Source organism: Micrasema longulum, unplaced genomic scaffold, assembly GCF_059751315.1.
Source record: "Micrasema longulum isolate JH-2025_06_02 unplaced genomic scaffold, ASM5975131v1 h1tg000748l, whole genome shotgun sequence".
Lineage (NCBI taxonomy): Eukaryota > Metazoa > Arthropoda > Insecta > Trichoptera > Brachycentridae > Micrasema > Micrasema longulum.
In genome coordinates this window covers 321,672-346,998 of record NW_028277942.1, presented here as the reverse complement: position 1 = coordinate 346,998, position 25,327 = coordinate 321,672, and the positions used below count along the sequence as shown (strand labels likewise).

General features: G+C 34.7%; 1 protein-coding gene across 2 annotated transcripts in view; it reads right to left on the bottom strand.

Annotated features, from left to right (window-relative positions):
- Positions 1-25,327, bottom strand: part of LOC148279162 (ornithine decarboxylase 1-like) — a 51,998-nt gene that overhangs the window by 12,918 nt on the left and 13,753 nt on the right. The window contains exon 1 of one of the 2 annotated variants that reach the window (XM_088230365.1): positions 12,094-12,396. The exons of the other annotated variant lie outside the window; for it this stretch is intronic. The gene's annotated coding sequence lies outside the window, so the exon portion shown is untranslated. Of the gene's footprint in view, positions 1-12,093; positions 12,397-25,327 lie in introns of those variants that run through there. 2 annotated transcript variants of the gene reach the window in all.

Sequence of the window (25,327 nt, the reverse complement as noted above, 5' to 3'; positions counted from 1 at the left end):
TTGAGTTTGTCCAATTGTTTGTAGACAGACACTGGATTTCACATCAAGATTAAAATATTACAATAGAGACGGAGAACAAATTAGAGAAGGAAACATGGAAGTCCAGGGAGAATATGGATGTTCGAACATAGGCAAAATTGTGAACTACACAGTGCGTAATGTGGCCATGTCACAAGCACTGTAAATGCCTAGACTTTTACATTTCCTTCTCTAAAATGTTCTTCATCTGCATAGTAATATGTTCATTTTAATTAATTAGTTTGGCGCGATCTACTTTCAGATTACTTTTGTATATAATTCTGCTTTTTAACGATCGGGACTTTGTAGGCACGTTTTAAAAAAAAGATATTACAATATAATAAAAACGCTAGTACATGTACCTTATATGCATAGGTAACAGAATTTAAAAAATAATAAATAGTTAGGAATATATTTTTTTTAACTCGCGCGCTACAAATTCACGTCCGCCTTTTTACCTGTAAAACTAGTATCTAACTAGCTAACGCTTAAATTTTAAGACGTATATTGTATTACGAACTTTTAGGTTGGGCGCCAAAATCAATAAAATGAAAACAGTTTGAATTTTGTAACAATGACGCGGTAAATATGTTTTTTTTCAAAACACGACAATTTCGACAAAACAATCAAAACATTAAAGAAAAATCCCATTTACACGAAGGATGCAAAGCTGAAACAAGTATCTTCAACAAAATGATAAATAAATAAGAGTGGTAATTTATCAAGTGGTAAATTATCTGCCGCAAAATCTCAAGAAAAAAACATAAAACAAGAATCGATCTAATTAGATATATTTCTTTCGAAATAATGTACCTACCAATTCGATCTAGTAATAAAGTTCAGTGTTTTTTCATTTGTTAATAGACTATTAAACTAAGCCAAATTTAAATTTATTTCAACAGAGAGGGAAAAATTTTCTGAGAAGGGAATATGGAAGTCTAGGCATTTACAGGGCTTATGACCTGTCATTGGCTGGTTTAAGTGGCCACTTTACACACTGTGTAACATTCACCATTCTGCCCATGTTTGAACATCCACATTTCCTAAACTCTTTCCATCTGTTGACTTTTGTGAAAAAAAAATTTCCCTCTCTGTTGAAATAAATTTAAATATGAACAACTCCCTAGGGAGGAAATCCAGCCAGTCTGCAAGCATTTGGACATAATCAAACATTGTTAAGCCAAATTTGTCTATTTTTATATATAGTATTATTAGCGCGTTGTTTAGTCGGCCTTGTGGTGTAATGGTCAGAGCGTTTGCTTGCAATGCAAGAGGTCTCGGGTTCGATTCCCGACATGGTTGTTATGTAACATTTATTTGAAAGGGTGTTTTCACACTAGAATATTTCATAGTCTCTGGACTGGTACCTGATGTGTAAGACTGATCATCTTACCTTCATGTTACAAAATGATCAAGATACGCTGCGATTGGTGTACCAATGCAGTGCCCTATGCACCATTAGATGCGGGAAGGGATTGATGATGATGATTATAAGCGCTATGATTTTTTAAAGTTTTGTATTTCTGAAATAACTTCGCGTGTGACGTCAGAGGTTCTTCTCTGTTAGTTCTCCCGATTGGTTCGTTAACGGTAAGCAAACCGGGTATCCTTCACAGCTCTCATATCATTGGTTGGTTCATATGTACCAGTGACGTCGTTCAAAGTAGCGCGGTTTTATTAAAATATTTTTTACGTACATTTTCAAGAAACTTTGTCCTACAATTGAATGCTCTAATTTTTACCGCGCGCAAGAAAACATTTTTTGTACCCAATTTCCCGTAGGGCTGAAGTTCCTCATTGGGTATATTTTCTAACCCAGGGCTGTCCAAAGCACGGCCCGCAGGCCGCATGCGGCCCGCGGCCTTTATTTGTGCGGCTCGCGACGTGTTTTTGATCTTCCGCGAATAAAAAAAAATTGGATATAAATAATGTTTTCTTACACCCGGTAAAAATTAGAGCATTTAATTGTACGGCGAAGTTTACCTAAAATGAAAATCATTCGTGTTGTGACAGATTTACGGTTTTCGGGAAGCCAACCCACCAATCAGGACAACTCATTGAAGAGAACTAGTGACGTCACGCGCGGAGTAATAATAAAAAAAACTTTAAAAATCGTAGCGATGATAATCATCATCATTCCCTTTCCGCACCTAATGGTGCATAGGGCACTGCATTGGTAACCAATCGCAGCGTATCTTGATCATTTTTGTTGCATGAAGGTAAGATGATCAGTCTTTCGCTTCAGGTACCAGTCCAGGGACAATTTAACATTCTAGTGAGAAAACACTCTTTTAAATAAATATTATATTTCATTTCAACCATGTCGGGAATCTAACCCAAGACCTCTTGCATACTTGCATGGTAGGCAAACGTGCTGGCCATTACACCACGAGGCCGACATAAATATATAAAATATATTTTTTAAATTATTTAGTTTGATAGTCAGATGATAGTTTGATTGGATCTAATAGGGTAAATTTTCAAACTATTAAACATACCAATTCGACATAATTAAAAAAAAAAAAAATCCATCTATCCCAATTCGATTAATTAGGCAGATATATTTCAAACCGATTAACTAATACGCCAAGCTGATTAAATTAGATTTTTTTCAACCAAATACTAAATGCTGTTGCATTTTTCTAACTGAATACACACAGCGATTTTATTTAAACAGGTTTCTCATAATAAAAAAAATATTTGATTTGATTACATTTTTTTCTCTCGGATCGATAGTTACCATGCACATTATATTTGTTAGGAACATTTAAGTTGACAGATCATTATTCCGCCTAAAGTCACAGTTCTGTGAACTTGTGACATAAGGCAGCAGTATCGAGCGTGTCCGGTAATTAGATGTAATGTCACCCAATCAAAAACAGATTAGAAAAACCTCATTATATAACACTGTCGTAGCGGTTATCATTTTACGATTATAACGACCGATAGTTACAATAACAATAAACAATATAAACACGAACTAATAAAAGCTGTATTGCTATTTGATAGTAAACAAAATACACATATTTTTCTTTGTTTAAGAATAACCCGCTAAGCCTCTCTTTTTAAAGTGGGTTTAACCATTTGAGACCGTATGTATGTTCAAACAAACACCATAATCCTTAAAATATGGCTTGATTAGAATGACAGTTGTCAGCAAAAGTGACGACATAACTGTGTAGTAACGTTTAAGGAGTTAATGATGTAGACACACGAAAAATTATTCGTACTGGCATGTTAATTTTTTTTTTTAAAACAATGCTTGACATATAAATCAACATAATTATATAAAATCAGCTATAAAACTAAAATAAATCTAATTATTAACGACGTTCTTAAAAGGTTACGTCATTTTGCATAAATACTAGAGATGGGACAAATTGATCAATGTAAATCGATCGAAAAAAAAAATTAATTCATTTGTTGTTGTTAATGAAAAAAATATAAATGTCTTGTTTTTTAGTGAAAAATTGTCTTAAACACACCATTATAGGCTTGTTTTTTCGTTTTAATATAAATTTTCGGAAACAGAGTTTCATGTTTGCATGGAAAAACTAATAAAATCGATTTGATCGGTACATGATCAGTGATCAGTAATTACCCATCACTAGTGACATTAATTTGGTAGCTGTCATTTTAATTAGCTTTGCGATTTTATTTATTCCATAATAAATTAAATAATAATGTCGGGTTTTTGTTTTCTAATTGATGGAAATCTTCTCTATGGCGTCTATTTTATTCCCGCTAAGTTGTAATCCGTAATCCCACTTAAAACAGCATTCAAATTTTGACAGATCGACATTCGTTATATACCTCCCTGGGGAGGATATCCAGCCATTTTTTTTTTTTTTTTTTTTTTATAAAAACGAACTACTTTGAACGACGTCACTGGTACATTTGAATCAACCAATGATAAAAGAGCTGAGATTCTTTATATTTTTAAATAAAAACTTATAAAAAAACAATACATACAATTAAAAAAATGGAACACTTAAGGTTGAACTTGCCAAAAAAGAGTCTGGCTATTGTGTTTGGCAAGTTTACAAAATAATATAAAAAAGAAACAAAAATGCAAAACAAAATAATAAATAAATAAAAAATTAAACAATTTTCTAAAATTGAGATAATTTAGCACTTAACAAAATTAATAAATCGACATACATCTCCCCCCCCCCTCCTTATCCTCTCTTCAAGCATTTTTGTCCTTATCCCGCCCAATTTACAGTAACTTAATGTTCTTAAAATATTAAAAAAATCTTTGATTATTGAGTACTTGAAAATAACATTTTTATATGTATAAATTGTATGTATTTATTTGATATGTAATATATATATTCTTTACTAACTTTGTATACTATGTGGAAATCTGTTATTAGTTCTGAGTTTATACACTATATCTGTTTGTTTACTAAAAATATGTATGTAGAACTGTTGATTTCCCTAATAAAATAAAAATAAAAAATAAAATAAAATACACAGGCACATATTATAGATACATCTTTATTTTCAAAATACGGTTAATGTTAATTATGTGAGGAAGCTTTTCTTTCATTTATCCTCAAATTTTCCGGTAAATAATATATCCGGTTTGCTTACCGTAAACGGACCAATCGGCAGAACTGACAGAGAATAAGCGGAAGAGAACCTCTGACGTCACAGGCGGAGCGATTTCAGAAATACTAAACTTTAAAAACTCATAGAGCTGATAATACGATATACATATAAAAAATGCAAAAAAAAAATTGACTTAGTTTAAAAGTCTGTTTTAGTAAAAACAATTAAAAAAAAAAAACACCGGACCTCCTCATTACCTGAAACGAGACGTTTAGCGCCTTATGGGACAAACGGCACGTATTACGTTATCGCGCCATACTTGTTCGCAATTTTTCGTTAGAAGCGCACTCGGAGGCTCGGAGGGCATGACGTGTGGCGCCAAAGTGACGTGACGCCAACTGCGTGCCGTTCTGTATGTGCTTGTTATTAAACCGGAAAAAATGATTTTTTGAAAAACAGTTGTATCATTAAAATCCCAAAAATATGTGGAAGGAATGTTAGTCCGAGGCAAAAAATTTCTCCGTTTTCAAATTATAATGATTATTTTTTTAATTAAAAAAAAGCTTTTGAATTTGAAGTTTATCGTGAGGAACGTTCTTCTGAAGTTTTGCGGTCTGGCCCTTAACACGTGTGTATATACTGAGGTGGACTGTTAGTGATAGGGCATTGAAAGCAGCAAATGTACCAATATTATGTATCTTTTTTGGGTGATACCGTGTATGTTGGATTTGATCCGACGTTTCGGCTACCATTGCAGGAGCCATCTTCAGGGAAAACTGTGTGTTTTATAGAGAAATGTATGTGTTTAAGTACTAGTAATTTGTACCGTGTCACAGTCAGCAGTAGGCACATTTACTGCCGGCTGCGACACAGTACAAATTACTAGTACATAAACATAATTATTCTTTCCTACAAAACTAGAAATGTGCCTACTGCTGACTGTGACACGGTACAAATTACTAGTACTTAAACACATACATTTCTCTATAAAACACACAGTTTTCCCTGAAGATGGCTCCTGCAATGGTAGCCGAAACGTCGGATCAAATCCAACATACACGGTATCACCCAAAAAAGATACATAATATTGATAACAGTGACCGTGAAAACCTTCGCACCTATTCAGCAAATGTACATTTAAAAAATGCGAATCTTTTATAAACAAAGATTATAAAATAAAAAAAAAGTAATTAAGCTAGAAAACTGTTTTTGCAATGTGCGGATCTGAAAAGAGGCCACAATACCAATAACATTTGACTACATATTTATGTTTAATTTACTGAATGGCTTAATTAATGTACCATCGTTACTGGAACAAGTGGCATTCAATGTTCCAATCCGCCGGTTGCGAAATAATAATATGCTGTTCCTCGATCAACACAGCAACACACAAACTATGGCTTGCATGCACCAATGTCCCGATTGTGTCGTATTGTAAACTCGAGACAAGATCTGGACTTTTTTGGTGCAAGTCTTTATAGATTTAAAAAATCACTAAGATAGACCGGATCTTGTCTTGATGTAGTAATTTATATATTTTTTTGTCCTAGATTTAATTTGATTTAGTTGTATTTTATTTTATTAGTGCCTGTATTTATTATAAGAAATTGTATTTACCATCGTTAGAATGAACTGCATAAGTCTGTCAAATAAATAAATAAATAAAACGGATCCGGGTAAGTGGTGGGGGCTTTCAGCTACAGTCCCGTCCCGTTCGACGCAACGATAACCCCTAACAGTACGCGTGTCAATAATATCTACAGACTTGTACGGATTTATCGTACTTATTAAAAATGAACTGATAAGGATAAACCCGGACACGTGTATTGTGAAGTGGTGTGTCACACGAGCTGTTTTGTCACGTTGGATTGCGTGATGTCTAATTAGTCTGGTCGTCCCGTGACGGCCGTGCGGGCCGTGACTGGAGACAACAGCAGCGTCGGCATTTTGTCGGACGGAGAGTGAACCGTTCTGTGTAAAACTGATTTTTTTGCACCATGACAGGCCAGGAAGCCCAGTTACAGTGGCGAATTACAGCACAGACACCCAGGCTAAAAAAAACACATTGAATTTGTTGCGTTTTTTATTTATTTACATAAATATACATTTTTACACTTTCGACATTCAAATTATTTTTACAAGTAACTAAAATCCCACCAAGCTACTTTCGGAAATCGAACCTTTAACCACTACACCACGGATGCCGCCATTTTTGAATGAGCTTACTGAAACTTTTCTGAATGCGAATGAGATTCATCTGACTGAATATTTCACCTACATTCTAGGCAAGGCAGACGTAAAATTATGTATATTCATGTTTATGTTTGTACCTTCTTCAATATTTTTTAAAGTTTTTTATTTTATTTTTATTTTGATTTTCTTATTTATATTTATTTTTATTTTATTTTATTTATTGTTTTTTACTTTTTTGATATTATTTATTATATTTTCTGAATTACTAACATTTCTTAACCTTTAAATTAATTTTATTCTATTACTGGGTTATTTTAATGTGTACACTTGATTAATAAGTTACATAGCCGTGGAAAATGATTATAGACGGTTTTTACAATTTAAGTTACAATGTACCCTTATTTTATGGATGAATTTTATGAGAAAACTGTTGTTTTTTTCCCAAGTAAATAAAACATGAAAATAATAACAGTACTGTGTTCATATTCGGTTAAGTTCCGAGAAGGTTCCGGGTTCGATTACCGGTGAAAACACAAAAATCAGTGTGATTTTTCTCAAGCCTGGGTGTTCTGTGCTGCAATTCACCACTATAATTGGGCCTCCTGGCCTGTTGTAGTGCAAAAAAAATGTGTTTTATTTTTCTTAAATATGTACGAAAAATGCGCATGGTCAAAATTTCACGCTGGTCGCGGTAGCACAAATCCACACAACGTAAAATTAGGGTGGATTAAAAAAATATATTTTGTATAGTTTAAACTTTAATTCAGCGGCTACCTCTGAGCGGAAACTAAAATGTAGGTACAAAGTGCGTACGCTCGTGTTTCCAATATTCTCATATGGCGCAGAAACGCGGACAGTTAAAGCAGGCGAGCGGGAGAGAATAGACGCCTTCGAGATGTGGTGTTGGCGTCGAATGCTGAGAACCCCATGGACAGCCAGAGGAACAAACACCGGAGGAACTCAACGTGAGAGATTGCCTATCGGCCGTATGCCGCCAACGTGTTCTGCAGTTCTTCGGATATATTGCCAGACGTGACCCAGAAAATCTGTAATTATAACAGGCAGTGTGCCAGGACAAAGAAGCAGAGGCAGAGCCGCAGCTCGATGGATCATCGGCCAGGTGAAAAAAATGTCGCGGGCGACCCTCCGTGGAGCTGTGGAGAGGACGCGGAGCCGTTAGGGGTGGAGACGCATTGTCAATGGAATGGCTGGGGAAAGTACCATCGATCACGACCCTCAGAACTGAGGAACGATAGAGAAGAAGAAGTGAAGTGAAGAGTGGAGATTGGTCGGCATCATGCTATTTTAGTTTTTTGAGGGCATTTATCTTCCATGAAAAATGTGTATATATCACTAAATGAACCCGCTGAAGCCTTTATTAATGCGGGTGAGACTTATCTGATGGAATATTTCGCCAAAATACTAATTTTTAAACTACTTTTTGGACCGGTTGGTTTCATTAACAATGCATGAAATATTTTCAGTCGTTGCCTAGTGGATATGTACGTGAAATAATTCAGTCAGATGAATCTCACCCGCATCAACAAAGGATTCAGCTCTTTAACGTCACAAACGTCAACAGTTGGAAAAAAATTAAGAAATAAAGATGTTCAAACATAGGCAGAATGGTGAATGTTTCGAAATGGTGGAAAACTTCCTAGGAGATGAAATCCAGTCCTCGTCTACAAAAATTTGGACAAACTCTGAATATTTTTGGCAAAATCTTTATCGCTTTATAAAATACATATGTATGTTTAATTTTAGCTGCACAAGACTATGGTTATCGAAATATTATTATCCAGATAATTAGCAACGACAGTAAAATATTTTTTCTTGTTGCTAAGTTGAGAAATAAAAGATTATACAAAAATATGTACAGTGATCGCTGACATCACCAAAAAATACTAAAATCATAATTTCCTTTACGCGCTTAATGGTGCATAGGGCACTGCATTGGTACACCGATCGCTGCGTATCTTGATCATATTTGTTACACGAAGGCAAGATGATCAGTCTTACGCTTCAGGTGCCAGTCCGGGGACTATGAAATATCCTAGAGTAAAAACACCCTAAACACACCAAAATAAATATTACATAAAAACCATGTCGGGAATCGAATCTGACTATTACACCGCGAGGCCAACAAATTTAAGGATGATTACAAGAGATGAAAAAAAAATACAAAACTTTCGAGGGAATAACAGATTTTAAATAAATAAATTACTATCATAGGTAGATTTGTTATGCGCGTAAAAGTTCGATGTAAGGCATTCCAATAACGAATACTATAATTATATTACTATTACGGACAATTAAATTAATGTTCAAAAACATATTTAATTCAATTTTTGGACCGTGTTATTTTGAAACATTGTAAAAAGGGGAGTCCAGTGTATAGTATAACAAAGAATGATCGAGGTACGTTGCTATTAAAAAACTACTGCTGATGAAATGCCCTATTTACCATTAAATTCGAATAAGGAAATAACTTCAATGAGACATTAAGAATGATGATTTATACTTAATCAGTTCAATTAATGTCGTATAATTCCAAACTATAAAGTATCCCTAACTCTGCGAGGCCAAGAGCCCTGTGTTGAGTTAGGATACAACACAATATAAAGTGGAAGCTGCGTATTATTAAACAATACTACAAACAAAAAATATTACATAAACATAAATTCAATAAGCACCTGGACAACTAGCTTAATAGTACCATATTATATAAATCTATGCAATGTCTCGCGGCCGTCTCCTGCAATTCATGACATTACGTTCCTTCGTTTCGTAAATTCGTACGCATTCCATATAACTAACTCACTCTAATGCCTTTAAAATCGCATTTCGCTCTTGTTTCCGCTACATACGAACGAACACTCTGACTCTTGTGCTAACTACTTAGACCTAAAATATCTCGGCATTCTTCAGCTGGTTTACATACACCGCAAAAAGCAACAATAAAATTTAACGTTATAAACACAACACATCGGCACCACAATACGTTCTTACGTACAATACAATTTTGTTGTAAGAAAGTTTCATACGTGCTTATAATATTTCAGTATAACTTGATTTTCTTCGAAGAAAGTACCATTTATATACACTTATAGAGTCAACAATCATTTAACATATATTTTTTTACATACAAATAAAACACGGAAGTAATCATTAAAATGTTTATGTAACTGACGCTTTTTTTTGTAAATATGAACAAAAATACGTATGGCCGAATCCACACCAGTTGCGGTGGTACAAATCGACGACACTGCATAATTGCATGGTGCTATGAAAAATGTGTGGAGCCACAAAAAAGGGGGTTAGTGTCAGAATCGTGATACAAAAGTGATATTCTTACTTTGAACAATAGTTTGATGAGTTTAAACTTACAAATTATCTGTAATACTTCAACGTGTTAAGGCTGTAGTCTAGTAAAACGCACGCAAAATGAGGAAATCACACGATTTTCCCATTTTAAAAGTAATGTTTTTTTTTATCGCGCAATAAAAAAATAAAAAAAACATAAATTAAATAAAAACAATATTTTTTAAAGGTATTTCTGTTAAAAAATATACTTAAAAGTTTTATGTACCAAAAATATAATTACTTTTAGACCGGCAGATTACGCCATTTCAAATTTAGACTAAAGTTGACCAAATATTGAAGTAAAATTTGTTTTAATAATTTAAAGATAATAAATTGAACATAAAAGTGGCCGAAAAAAATGATATTTTTTTGTTTTTTAAAAAAAATACAAGCATTTTAAATCACATACATTTTTGTGACATTTTCCTTTATTTATACGTAAAATTATGCCTTCGGTAATACTTTAAAAAAATATTGAAATATTTTAGTTGAAAAGTTTTTATAGAACTGTATTTTTCTTTTTTTTTTAAAGAAGATAATTCTAATATAAAGTTTATATTTGAAGCACCAACTTTGTGGTTATTCATTATAATAAAATAAATAAAACAACTTTGTTTTTAACCGCTAATTTTAATTAAAATTAGTGGTTAAAAACAATGTTGTTTTATTTATTTTATTATGAAGATAATTCTGGTTGTAATATTCAATTTATAACAAGGTCTTATTAACGTTTTCATGACCTTCATACCTTCCCTTATTGGTACCGGTTTATATGCTTAACTTATTGTATAAATAAGATCAATATGTGACTAACATGCTAACAATATTGCAAAAATGTGTTGACCCCGCAATAGACGTTTTGTTTGCCAGAATTGCCGACAAGTTTAGTTTTTTTACAAACGGAACTTTTCATATTGGAAGTATATTCCATCCAAGGTATTTTTCACGTGTGGTTTAGATTTAGAGCGTGGAGCTTTTATTTAAATTTTATTGATTTCTTACTCAAAATTTAACATCATGATAAAATATATTCTATTTATAATTTTACGTTTAAAAAAAAGATAAAAATTCTAGATTATAACGATTTTTGGGAAGTAACATTGTTTAAATTCTGCGTTATCGTTATTACAAAGGTAATCATTTTTAAGGTATTCTGTAAATGTTTTTCCACTTTTTTGTAAATTTGTATCACCTTTTTTTGTTATATTAAGTACTTTTATATATATAAGTTAACGGCCAAGCTAAATTACTCGTAGATTTGAAAAATGCGACTGACATTTTTTTTTAAATAAATTTATTGCATAAATAAATATACATATTTAATACCAGGGAATCTATATAAAACTGGTGGATTAGAAAATGAATACGGAGCGTCTTTTGGTTAGGATAGTCTCCATCTAACATGGCTCAGCCTGTTCTAACATGGAGATTTTTTTATGTATTTAAGTCCAAGTAGTTCTATATAACAATAACAAAAAAAACTATGACTACTTAATTATAAATGCACAGCTAATCAAATGTAAGAATTCAATAATCATTATTATATAAATATAAAGTATATGTGCTAAGAATACATAATGTTACTTAAACATAAATTATCTCAGTTTGAGGTTGTTGTGGCTTAACACATTATTGTATAACCCCATCCAATTTGGGTGGATTTATTTTTAATATATTTTTTAAATTATTATTCTTGTTTATTTAGTTTTAGTGGTTAGTGACTATTCTCAGGTAAGAATCCCGAAAAAGTAATCGAGTGGATATTAGTCGGCCTTCTTGTATACTAGTTATTGTAGTGCGATTGTCTGCCTTTAAATAAAAAGGTATTTAAAAAAAATACAATAAAAGTCAAGTCATACTATGTCATTTTACCGTGTCGTGCGGATCTGTACGATACGTCTAAAATGGGCCTATGTTTCCCTTAAGACACGTATTTACAAAATTAAAAATATATATCATTCTCACCTGTAGTGAAATTCTCAAGGCTTGTATATCCCACATGCAGTAAATATATACCCTCGTGACGACACCGTTTTAATATTTTGAAAACAGGCTATTAACAATTAAATTTACGATTGAAACTTAAGGCGCTCTCTGGAAGCGCGCTAGGACTCGCGAAGAATCAGATACCAGACACCGGTAAGAAGGAACCAAAAATGATCAAGCTTTCGGATGAAGGATATTATTGTAAGAAATACGAAATGAGAAAATTGACAGATGAACGGACGACGAAGCGCGAGGGTCTCGACGGACTGGCGATCGGTGACTGGTCTTGTAAATGGTAAGAGAGGCGTATATATAAGATAGTCGTTATCAGTGCCCCCTCCACTCGCCGTTATCAGGCCGGTCCGTGTTCTTATCGACAGGGTCAGACAATCACATGTAATGGGGCAATCGGTAGTATTAAGTTCAAGTGAGATTACTTTTCGTTCTTGGCCAGGGGCGCTAAAACACACAATTAATTATAATTATAATTAACAACGCCAGCCAGAATTAAATTTAATTATGAGAGTGCTCGATATCATATTCGAATAAATTCCGGAGTCATTATGTATTATTGAAATGATCATCTCACTTAATAAATAATTAGTTAATGTAGTGGGTCGTTACTGGAATATTACATCGTGTGAATTTTTATTGTGAGTTTATTCTTCCGCTTGTCTTCAGCGTTCCTGGTGGCCTCCTGAAAAGAGTGCCAGTCGCTGTCACCGAGTCTGTTCCATCTTGTGGGACTTTCGCGAGATTGATTTCCCTCCGCTCGTTCTTGGACCACCATTTATTCCATGGTATCTCTTCGCCTCGTAACGTGGCCGAAGTATCTGAGAACACGGATTTGGGCGAAATGTGCTGTTCAATACCTAATTCTCGGATTATGGAAACATTCGTCTTTATAGGCCGGCGGTTTCTATTTTTTTTTGGCCGTGGAACCCTGATAGATTTAACTTTTTTTGGCGAATTCCCATCTCGTCGATAAAAAAGTAAAATGACAAAAATGTTATTATTAAGAACACATCACCTTATTGTTTGCATGTTATAATGTTCGCCTTGAAAAGAAAGACTATATTTTTAATTAAAAATCAATACATAAACGGTGTTTTTTTTTATCAGTGCTACATAAAGAAGAATTATAAATGTAACTTTTCACTTCTTTCTTAAATATATTGTATTCCTGACTGTACTTTTTATTATCTTTGGTAATGAAATGTCATTAAATAAAAATATTCCTCTGTAAGTATAATGATGTTGTGCTGTTAGTTGTTTTTAATTTGGGAATTAAGATATCACCACCTGTTCTAGGTCGGGAAAAGCAGATGGTTTTTTCAAAATAACTTTTGTATTTTTTCGACCGGTAAAATGTTTGTTTTAAAGCACCCCCCCATCCGATTATTCCGTAAATAGAGTTATCTTCGACTGCCTATAAAGAAAAAAATATATTTGTGTACGAAAATTAGCATATTTGCATGAACATTTAACGAATCTTCATCGGTAACCTATAATTGAACATCTTTAAAAGAAAAAAAATGTATGCATATTCTGCTTTTCATACAGAAAACTTAATTTTACTTTGTAGATAAAATTGAAGATTCCCATTGTAATCGGGGCCCTGAACTTGTTTTTAGTGTAGGCGTAAGGTGAAAAGCCAGCCTCAAATCGGCAAGTCGACACAAACGAAAGAATAACCATGATAGCCTTCTCAACGACTGCAGGGGAAACGGAGTGATGATTTGTTTGAAATTCGGATTATCGATGCAGAAAAGGAGGAACGAGAAAGATCTAGCACATGGCACAAAAAACTTCTAATTCCTCATCGGAGTTTGCACAATAAAGATTAGAAACCCCTGCAAATGATTCGATAATTAAGGAATTTTGTATCTTTTCTCTAAATCGAATGAGGTGTTTTGACTGCTGAAAAACAAACATTACAAAAACGGCTGTAGTATTGTAAGGAAATACTGATAGCATTAAGAGGAACCACGGTCTCACTTTTCTTCATACCAACGTATTCAAGTATTTTCTCCCTGAATTATGGCACTAGAGCAATGATTTTTTTTACACACTATAGATATTTATTTACCATTGGCGTTTTTCTATCGTTTTGCTTTTTTGATCAATTGTTTCATATGGGAGCTAGGACCTTCCAAAAACCCAAAAAAGCGCACAGTTTCATCTGCCGTCTTCGGACGTACGATATACAAATATGCTAAATAATAAGGAAAAATTGAAAAGGCACCGGCACAGAAAATTTAATTCTGATACACTTTCTTTAAAAAAATAACCAAATCGGTTAAGTTTTGGGGTGCGGAAAACGGGATAGTTAGGCAAAATTAGTTTGACGTGCAGTTGTCTTTTTCGCACAGTATCGGGGAGGTATTTGCGAGAGAGTGAGAGAAAAACAATGTTCAAATACCTATTCATCAAAATTGTCTGGAATTTCATATCCTCTCAAGGTGAAAAGTGATGATATGGCATTACTTCTGAGAATACTTATACCCGTATGCAGAGACAAACCTTAAGGTGAGGAAAGTACATTCTATTGTCTTCACCTTCGGGTTATTCTCTGCATTGGAGATTAGAATGTACTTTCCTCACCATAAGTTTTTGTCTCTGCATACGGGTATTAGTAAACATTTATCTTTGTAATACCTAATATCTACTCTGCCTAATGTACTCGTGCGTACAGTAATTACGGAGTTGGGAATGCCTAATTTCTAGGAAGGCTTATCTCTGCTGACAATACAAATAAGTTATAAACATTTGATTCGCTTACTAACTGAACCACCATATAAACAGCGTGCAGTGTATGTGATTTATTCGTGTTTCCGAAAGTGAAAAAGCTCATATTTGTTTGAAAGACTTAGATTCTGAAATAGTCTGAAATGTGATTTATTCGTGTTTCTGAAAGTGGAAAGAGACGCATATTTTTTTGTCTGAAAGACGACGATTCGCGTGTCTGAAATGGGATGTATTCGTGTTTCTGAAAGTGGAAAGATGCTCATATTTTTTTGTCTGAAAGACGACGATTCGCGTGTCTGAAATGGGATGTATTCGTGTTTCTGAAAGTGGAAAGATGCTCATATTTGCTTATTTGAAAGACGATGATTCGCGAGTCTAAAATATGATTAATTTGTGTTTCTGAAAGCGAAAGATGCTCATATTTGTTTGCCGGAAATGCGATTCAATCGTGTTTCTGATAATGGAAAGATGCTCATATTTGTTTGTCTGAATGACAACGATTCGCGTGTCTGAAAAGCGATTTAATCGTGTTTCTGATAATGGAAAGATGCTCATATTTGTTTGTCTGAAAGACGACGATTTACGTGTCTGAAATGCGATTTAATCGTGTTTCTGAAAGTGGAAAGATACTCATATTTGTTTGTCTGAAAGACGACAATTCGCGTGTCTGAAATGGGATATATTCATGTTTCTTTTATTCAATCGTTCTTCAATCTTCATTCTTCAATCGTTCCAACTTATCAAGCAGTTCAGAATTAGCATCTGGGTAACAGACATCTGCATAACCAAGGAGTGGGGGAAGTAAGCCCTGGACTAATGTTTGCTTAACATTGATTGCCAAGAAATTCTGCAATCTTTTAACTGAGTGAGTGCAAACTGCTATAAATACATACTGAAAATAGTTATTTTATTTAGTATTTAACACGATTTGGAATAGCACGGGCTGGACCCAATCTTGTTAGCTATAGATTCATAATCGTAGGCTTAAGTTTTTTTTTTTTAAATACTAGTGTAAACCACCGAAAACCAAATACCAATCCAAAGAACGAGAGACGTGAAACAGTTTTGATAATTTTTATCTTGCTGACAGTTACATGTTTTGGAATTTTAGTCAAAGCGGATAAATTTTAAAAAAAACATCCACGTATCATACTAGTGAAAACACCGACATGAACGTTATCTGGCTTACGATTACATAATGATTTGTTTTTACTGAGAATGTTATTTTCTTTCACAGTCTGCTAGTCGCCACGAGCCTCTGTTGTGACCTCTTTGTATCTTCGAAGGCGGATAACTGATAGCGGATATCCGCTGGAAAATATTTTAACAAAGATGAAGTTCCTGTTCTGAGAGCAAATATCAGAGTAAGTATATATATTTAAAAAAGAGCAACCGCAACCCCAGAAGTACACTTTAGTGAGTCTAAATTTGGGTGCTTCGAGTTATGTGAGCAGTTTAACTACATTTTTTAAATCTATATTTTTAAGCGAGATATATATGTACGAGTAAATAAGGAACCACAAACTACAGTATTCTTTAAAATCAGTTGAGTAAAATTATCAATCACCAAATAAATATGTATTTAAAACTATATGTAAATATCAAGTAATAAATGGTCTAAAGTAGTAAATGTTATTTATTACTGTACGCCTCAGAGGTGTCGATCGGTCTCGTGGTATAATGATCAGCGCGTTTGCCTACCACTCAAGAGGTCTCGGGTTCGCATATAAAAGAGTTGGATTCCCGATATGGTTGATATGAAATATTTATTTAAAAGAGCGTTTTCACACCAGAATATTTCATAGTCCCTGGACTGGTATTCCAAACGCTCTCGCGGCCGTATCATCTCGCGTATTTTGTATAAAACTGTTTTCTCGTGCCGGGAGAGTGGTTCAGAATAGCACCCCTGAAGCGTTAAGACTGATCATCTTAATGTACCAAAAATGATCATGATACGCTGCGATTGGTGTACCAGTGCAGTTCCCTATGCACCATTAGGCGCGGAAAGGAAATAATAAAAGATGCACGGTACAAGCTTTATTGGAGAAAGTATCGAGCCATAGCCGGCAGAACAACGTAAGCGACGAATAGTGAATTGTGCAGGAGAAGGTTTTTTTATATTTTTGTTCTATATACAGGGTGTTCTTTAAACCCTGTAACATCCGAAACCACGATGATCAGTATGGGCAAGAAGACATATAAGCATATTTAAAAAAATATTTAGAACAAAGAATTTTTTTTAAATAAAATATTCAAAAAAGAAATGCATTTGCTTTTGTAAAATATTTTATTTTTTAAAATTTTATTCGTTCTAAAAAAATATTTTTATGTGCCAATACGTCTTCTTGCTCATACTGATCATCGTGGTTTCGGATGTGACAGGGTTTAATGAACACCCTATATATATTTTTTAATAATTCGATAAATGGAATTTTTAATGGCTGGTTACTGCCAATACTGAAATGACAACCAAATTGTTTGAATACCTTCCGCTTTTAAGATAGTGGCGGTAACGCTGTTTAAGCGTAACCGCCTACATTGTCGAAGGTTACGTTGTTTAGAAAACTACAATTGGCCTATAATTTTGGTTTATTTGTAAATATTGTTTTTTTTTCGTTATAATAGCTGTTGTTTTCTTTTAATAATCAAAATGAATATCCTTAAATGTGTCGGGTGAATTTTATAGAGGGGCAATAAGGAGCACTTTTCTTTTAAAAAAAAACGGAATTCGCCAAAAATGTCGCTAACGTTGTTCTACCGATTATGGCTCGATATATCGTCGTTGCACGTCAAATATGGGCCATGTGACTCGGAGCACATTCTGAGAAAATCGATAAAAACTATTTTAAAAAAAAAAAACTAAACCGAAAATAACACTTCTGTGTACGGACGAAGTAGGAAAAATACAGTGTTTTTAAATAAAGTAATATATTTATTTAAAATATTAATTACTTTATGCCAAAAAGTCGCATTTTCATGATTTTCTCAGAATGTGCTCTGAGTCACATGGGCCATATTTGATGTGCAACGACGATGTACTCTTATACACACACTCATTAATAAACAATAAATCCCAATATTTATACACTTAAAACAATCTACTATAAAAATATAGCTTGTGGTATGCATTTAAACTACATTGTATTAGAATATGATGAACACAAAATATTGAATAGAAAATGTACTCGTGTAAAAATAAATTAATATTTTAATTACATTTTCTTTACTTACTGTTATTTTTTTCAAATACACAACCCTATAATCTGACAGAAATTTTTCAAAAAAATAGCACATTTGGTTAAAATGAAATAACATGGGCTAGTTAATCGATCTGTACTTCTGGAGGTGCGATTTATGAAATAAAGAAAATTACAAAGCATGCAACATATTGCATTATTTTATCTAGTTAACTATTGGAATATCATCAGACGACGAGGAATCTTCATTAGCATCTGTGGCGAATGCCTCCCAAACCAAATTCAGTATGACTGGCTTCAGGGTGCTGATATAAATATTCAAAGAGGAATAACATATTTGCTGTCTTTACATAACCCAGCCAATTTCCGAGTTTGGACAGAACCAAACCAAATTATTGAAAGCAACTTTGCTGCTGCTGCATATTATTCCCCTGCTCCGAGTGAATCCCCATTCAGGTCCACAACACGCAACAAACGCGACTTTATGGTGCCCGGGGAAACTCAGTAAAGATATTATGAGTAAAGTAAAGACGCTTACGTCTTACGCTTAGATCAGCTACGTCGAAAGAAAAAGTTATTATACCTCTACGCAAACAACGCACTTAATTCGGCGAACGCGCATTTGCGGTCGCAGGCCCTACGGCATGGAATGCTTTCCCAGCAGAGGTCCGAAACTGTGAGAGTGAAGTGATGTTTCGGAAGAAACTTAAAACCCACTTGTTCTCTAAATCATTTGAATAAATTCTTAGCATGTGGTGACAAAGTACATTATTTTTCTGAAATTAAAAAGTCAAAATTAAATTAATATATTTATATAATCACTTTGTAAAGCGCACTTGAGGTATTATATTACGAAAATAGCGCTATATTAGTTATCCACAATAGTAATAATAATATTACGAGTAAGAAGAAAGACTGTTTTCACACCACAACAAGTAACGAACTTAAACGAGATTTAGCAGCCACTGGAGTGATGATACATGACTCAACAGTACGAAGAAGACTCATTGAATCTAAAAGAAAAGCAATTCGACCACAGAAGAAACAACTCCTGACGGCACGTATGATGAAGCAAAGGCTCATTTCAGCTAGAAAATATACCAAAAGGACGGTAGAAGACTAGAGGAAGGTTCTGTTTTCAGATGAGACCCACTTTCTCGTGCAGGGATATCGCACAAAATTTGTTAGAAAAAGTGGGGATGAAAAACTTACTGTGGCTCATATTGACCAAACGGTGAAATATACTGTGAAGATGTTTTAGCATAGCTTTTCGCATACGGGGACCGGATCTTTGATACCAATAGAAGGAATGATGAATAGCCTAAAGTATAAAGCTCTATTGGAGCAGCACTTGAGTACAGAACTGAGTAAATGTTGTCCTAATGGTGGGGCTGTATTTCGACAGGACTCAGCTCCTTGTCACGTATCGAAGTTTATGCTCAAGTATTTCAATGATAAATCCCTCCCTCCAAGCCCAGATCCATAAAGTATCGGGCTATAGGTAGTGGGCGAGCTCTTTAACATCATCAGGTTTAACCAGTGGTCCCCCGACCATGAGGCTCCTTTTATGATGTAAAGCATCACATTCGCATAGCATGTGTATAGGTGATTCCTCATCTGCACTGCAGAACCTACATCTAGAAGTTTCGGAAAGGTTCATTCTAGCAAGGCGTTTGTTTAATCTGCAGTGCCCTGTAAGGGCTCTAGAATATGAAGGTTAAGGGGTGACGAAAAAGAGTGGAGGAGAGGGATTTTCATAATATAGTTGACCGATTCAAAATTTTGATATGATAATGACATGAACATAATTAAAGTTTTAGTGTTTTGTATTTCTGAAATTAATCCGCGTGTGACGTATCAAGTTCTCTTTCGCTTCTTCCCGGTCAGTTCTGTCGATTGGTCCGTAGACGGTAAGTATATCGAAAATCTTGCTTAATTCATATTAACTAGTGACGGCGTTAAAAGTAATTCGTTTTTATTAAAATATTTTATTCGTACATTTTCAAGAAACTTTGCCGCACGCTTTAACTTATGCTTTTGATTTTGCTAATTTAAGCTCTAATTTTTACAGCGCGTAAGAAAACATTTTTTGTATCCAATTTCCTCATTGTTTTAATAGCATCATGGGGGAGTGTCCAGTAACTCTAGTACTTGTGCTTTGTGTCATTATGAAGCTTTAATAAGCAAGGCAAAAAATAAGCAACTCATGGGAGTGGCTAAATAAATCATAACATCAACAACTGGTTCCGTGTCACAACGGGTTTACCAGAAAATGGCCTGATTCTGATTGATTTATTGAAAATAAATTAGTGTATTTGTAAATTAAAAAGCCATTTAAGTGGATGTCAATGCCCTCCATTATTTTCCAAGCGTCCATGTTTTTTTAGTTTTTTCGAACTCCGTCGTTGACGTACGGCGGCACAGCCATTTTGGCGATTATTCACAATCTCAACACACGTTATGTCTGCGATAACGCTAATCTGACCCAAGGATACTCGACGGTCCAACAGTCTGCAGATAAAGCATCCATGTGACGCAAGACATAACCGCTAAATACTGGAAGATTTTTCTGATATTTCGATCATGAGAGCCATGGCTGATTTGAAAGAACAGAATGACAGGGATAATTAATAATAATCTACATCATGCTATTCTACTTTTTTTTTTGCCCATTACTTTAAGAGGTCGCATCATCGACACTAACAGGAGAAAAGCAAAAAGTAAGAGATAAAAAACAGGCATCTTGAGGGAAGCGAAGAGCTAGATTTTTCAAGATCTTGCGCGGCCCTTTGCCACTCCCCCAGGAATTTAATATTATTTAACTTTTGCATCGCTCGTGTCTGCGACTTTCCCAATTTTCTGCGACCCTCAGATGAGGTCGGGTGTAGCAAGCGGTAAAAAAGTAGGGGTTTTAGGTCCTACAATACAATAAAAATACTATAATTTCGATGAGAAGACGCTAACCAGTTCATTTCTCAACAATTCTTCAGATCGCGGTTCTATTTTTGAGATATAAATAACCAAAGGAGTATATTTGTAATATTAGTTTTCGTGTCCACCATATAAAAAAACGTTAGTTCACATAGGTAGGATGTGGAAAATGGCAGTAATAATTTTGCCGAACCCCGTGGTGTAATAGGTAAGAAGCTTGTTTCATAAACGGAGGGTTCCGAGTTCGATTCTGGGTGAGGTCACAGTAATTGCTATTTTTCTTAAGCCAGGATGTTCCGAGCTGTAATGAGGAACTTCAGTCCTACGGAAAATTGGATACATAAAGTGCTTTCTTACGCGCGGTAAAAATTAGAGCATTCAATTATACGGCAAAGTTTCTTGAAAATGGATTAAAAAGATTTAAAAATATATTTTAATAAAAACGAATTACTTTGAACGTCATTGCCAGTTCATATGAATCAAGCAATCGGGTTGTGGTCCTGTGGCTAGTATCTCGGACTCACAGACCAAAGGTCCGTGGTTCGAATCCCACTCTACCCCAACTTGATTCCCATTTTCTAATAGTGAGTTATTTACAACTCGTTGAAAATGGCCGTCAAAATTAAATATTTGGGTAAATCATAAGAATGCAAATATTTCTTTTTTTAAAAAAAAAAAAAAGCAAGATTTCCGGTTTATTTACCGTCAGCGGACCAACCGGCCGGAACTGACCGAAAAGAAGCGGAAAAAAACTTGAGATGTAACACGCGGATCAATTTCAGAAATATAATACTTTCTCGTTGAGCTGCTACGCCTGTTGTGATGAAAATAAATCAATTTCAAAGCTTCCCTTGCCACCATCGTCATTCCCTTTCCGCGCCTAATGGTGCCTAGGGCACTGCATTGGTACACCAATCGCAGCGTATCTTGATCATTTTCGTTACACGAAGGTAAGATGATCAGTCTTACGCTCCAGGTACCAGTTCGGGGACTATGAAATATTCTAGTGTGAAAACACCCTTTTAAATAAATATTTCATATCAACCATGTCGGGAATTGAACCCGAGACCTATTGCATGGCAGGCTAACGCGCTGACCATTACACCACGAGGCCGACTTGCCAGTTTTTGAAATTGTTCTCTTTTCTTCTTCCAGAAAACGTCGATCTTGTGCGAATTAAGATATATTTAAGGCACTATGTTGATTTCAATTGTTTACCGTTTATTGACATTTATATGTATTCTAAATAAGTATTTTTCTAACTTCTTCTAATTTTAAGATAATTTTAACACAACCTATACGAAAAAATGTACTCCTGTTATCCACTGCAATATATGTATGTATTATTATGTATACCCATATATTTTCTACTAATATGTAATGATTTTCATTTTTTAAATTATTTTTTTTATTTTTCTTTCTCTTGATAATTTAACATTTTACAACAGAGATGAAGAACATTCAAGAGAAGGTAATATAGAAGTCTAGGCATCTACAGGGCTTTATGACCTGTCAATGGCTGGTTTAAGTGGCCACTTTACACACTGTGTAACATTCACCATTCTGCCTATATTTGAACATCTATATTCTTTCAATTCTTTCATCTGTTGATGTTTGTGAAGTTAAAGAGCTGAAACCTTTATTTATGCGGGTGAGATTCATCTAATTGAATTATTTCACCTTCATACTAGGTGAAATAATTCAATAATTCAGAATCCAGTCATAATATAAACAGCTCCCCGGGGAGTTAAATCCAGTCCTTGTCTACAAAAATTTGGACAAACTCAAAATATTGTTGATAAATTACCTGGTCAATGAAAAAGTACAGAAATTGAAAAAATAATATTTTCAGGCGTTGCCTAGTATGTAGGTGAAATAATTCAATTAGATGAATCTCACCCGCATAAATAAAGGTTTCAGCTCTTTAACTTCACAAACATCAACTGATGAAAGAATTTAAGGAATATAGATGTTCAAATATAGGCAGAATGGTGAATGTTACACAGTGTGTAAAGTGGCCACTTAAACCAGCCATTGACAGGTCATAAGCCCTGTAGATGCCTAGACTTCTATATTACCTTCTCTTGAATGTTCTTCATCTCTGTTGTAAAAAAATGATAATATAAACAGCTCCCCAGGGAGTTGAATCCAGTCCTTGTCTACAAAAATTTGGACTAACTCAAAATATTATTTGTAATTTATTTTTATTTTTTGCTCCTTTCTTTGTTTAAAATGCATTTCTGTCTTCATATTTCAAAATGCACTTCTGTTCTTTCCACTTTTATACTAATATGTAAAGATGATATTTTTGATATTTTCTTTTTCTTCTAAAAATCATTTATATATTTTTTGCTACTTCTTTGTAAAATACATGTCTGTCTTTATTTGTATATATGTCTGTAAAAACATGTAAAAGCCTAAAAGGCGTTTAAATAAATAAATACCGTATGAATCTTGTAGATCTTGCTGCTGACGGCCTGTCGTATAAAAATATGGTTTTAATGGAAACAAAATAATTACGTCATCATTGAAATCGCTGACATGTGAGGAGTGTAATAAAATTAAGGTCCGGTGGGTCACCAGATTTTCCTTGAAGAAAATTGTTCTATGCAATAGAGCGAAATGGCACCTCACCTCTATAAGCGGTTTTATCAATCGACAAAGCTCAAAAATTGACATTATAACTGCATTTTTATTTATTTTTAATCAAATTTCGTCGGTGATACGGTTTCAACCGATAAAACAAGCATACTCGTACACGCATATACTCAAATACATTTTAAAAAAATCGATGGTCTAATTTCCGAACATTACATTTAACGAAATCGTTTAATACGCGTATGGTTATAAGATACACATTTGTAAGCTGTTTGACCTATGACCTGAACTGAAACCATAAGACAACCTATTTTCATATTGTGACACTCATTTTAAAGTAACTGAAAACCTCGGAAAATCGATACTATGCCAATCATCTAATAAGTCATGAATACTTGTACCCAGTGACCAGGTGCTAATTAATCATTTTCCATTTACTACTACAATCACGCCATTTCCCCGTACAGGTAGGCAGAGGGGAAGGACCGTCACACACATCTATCCTGACTATGGATGTAAATATATGTGATTTTACCAAAAGACCTTCAATTCTTGGTAACAAAAGTCTACGAGGTATGCAAGAAAAGCGATTTGCTTATGAATGATAAATCGAAAGTGATGGTTTTTGAAAGGGATGAAAATATAACTAAATGTGAGATCAGCGTGAACGGAGATATTCTGAATCAGGTAGAAGAATTTGTGTACCTGGGACGTATGTTTACTAGGGACGGAAAGGCCGATAAAGATATTGAAAGGAGGGTGAGTGCCGGGAACAGGGTGAACGGTGCACTAAAATCTACTTTGGCAAACAAATGTTTATCGCAGGAGGCTAAACTAGCAGTTCACAACGGAGTTCTAGTTCCAACTCTAATGTATGGGAGCGAAGTATGGAATTGGAAAAATAATGATGAAAGTAGGTTGAATGCTGTCGAAATGCGATCCCTCAGGCGAATGTGTGGTAAAACGATGTATGATAGGTGCACAAATGTCGAGATCCGTGAAGTGTGTAAGGCTGAGACATGCATTATTGACAGAATCAAGAAAGGGGTGCTGCGTTGGTTTGGACATGTAGAGCGAATGGACAGCGAAAGAACGACTAAAAGGATCTACGATGCAAATGTTGATGGATGCAGAAAACGAGGAAGACCGAGAAAGACATGGCACGATCAAGTCCATCAAATACTTGAAGATGGACATGTCAAAAGTAGAAATAATCGGCTTGCGTGCATAAGAAGATGTATGAATGTAGAGGAAGCGAGGTCTGTATGCCAAGATAGTGTTATGGCGTTCTACCCTCTCTGCCTACCCCTACGGAGAAACGGCGTGATGGTTTGTTTTTGTTGTTACCAAAAGGCGCGGTAAAATACCCGTATTTTTACGGTAATTTTACCGAGGAACATGGAGACTTTTTATTTGTTTTTTTTTTTCTTGGTTTATCTTACCCAGACGCACAGTTTTGGGTTTATTCAAACAAATATGTAAGTGGAAGTGTAAAAACTGTTTACTGACATTAAGATGACGTCATAACTCTCTCCGTGCCACAAGGACGAAGACCAGGAAGACACAAATGCGATGGATGGACTGCATCAGCGCGGATACGACAACGCTGGTAGTGGGGAACTGGAGAGGAAGAGCAGCAGGCCGATGAGAGTGGAGGAGACTCCTGGATACATTGAAAGCCCCACCACTTACCCAGATCCGTTATAAAGGTATTTTGGCCTCTTTTCAGATCCCCACGT